Source organism: Poecilia latipinna, unplaced genomic scaffold (assembly GCF_001443285.1).
Source record: "Poecilia latipinna isolate Pla-1442-1.1 unplaced genomic scaffold, P_latipinna-1.0 Scaffold2850, whole genome shotgun sequence".
Taxonomy (NCBI): Eukaryota; Metazoa; Chordata; class Actinopteri; order Cyprinodontiformes; family Poeciliidae; genus Poecilia; species Poecilia latipinna.
The window spans coordinates 19,481-19,909 of NW_015115466.1; positions in this window are offsets into that span (position 1 = coordinate 19,481).

The following is a 429-nucleotide window of genomic DNA, read 5'->3' on the forward strand; positions in this document are numbered from 1 at the left end:
CCCAAAAGCACAGCAATGATTCAACCAAGAAGTCACACAACAATCTATTCTAGACCATCTGAAGCTCTGCAGGCCTGACTGGGTTAAATTCAATGTTCAAGATTCAATATTAAGAAAATCAATTCCATGGGAGAGGTTGAAGGTCGAACTCATTGCTGACCAAAAAGAACACAAATATATGACTGACATTTACCAAAAAACTTCTTAACGACCCCCAAAACTTTTGGGGATATATTCTGGAACTAACGAATCAAAAGTGAACCTTAGACTTAGACTTATTTTATTGTCATTGCACAAAGTAAAACTGGCAATGAAATGTCATCGCTCAGCCACCGGAGCACACACAGAAACACGTGTGCCTATAATTACATAATAAACAAATAATAATGTATTGCTAAATATATATAACTTAGTATTTTCAAGCAGTCT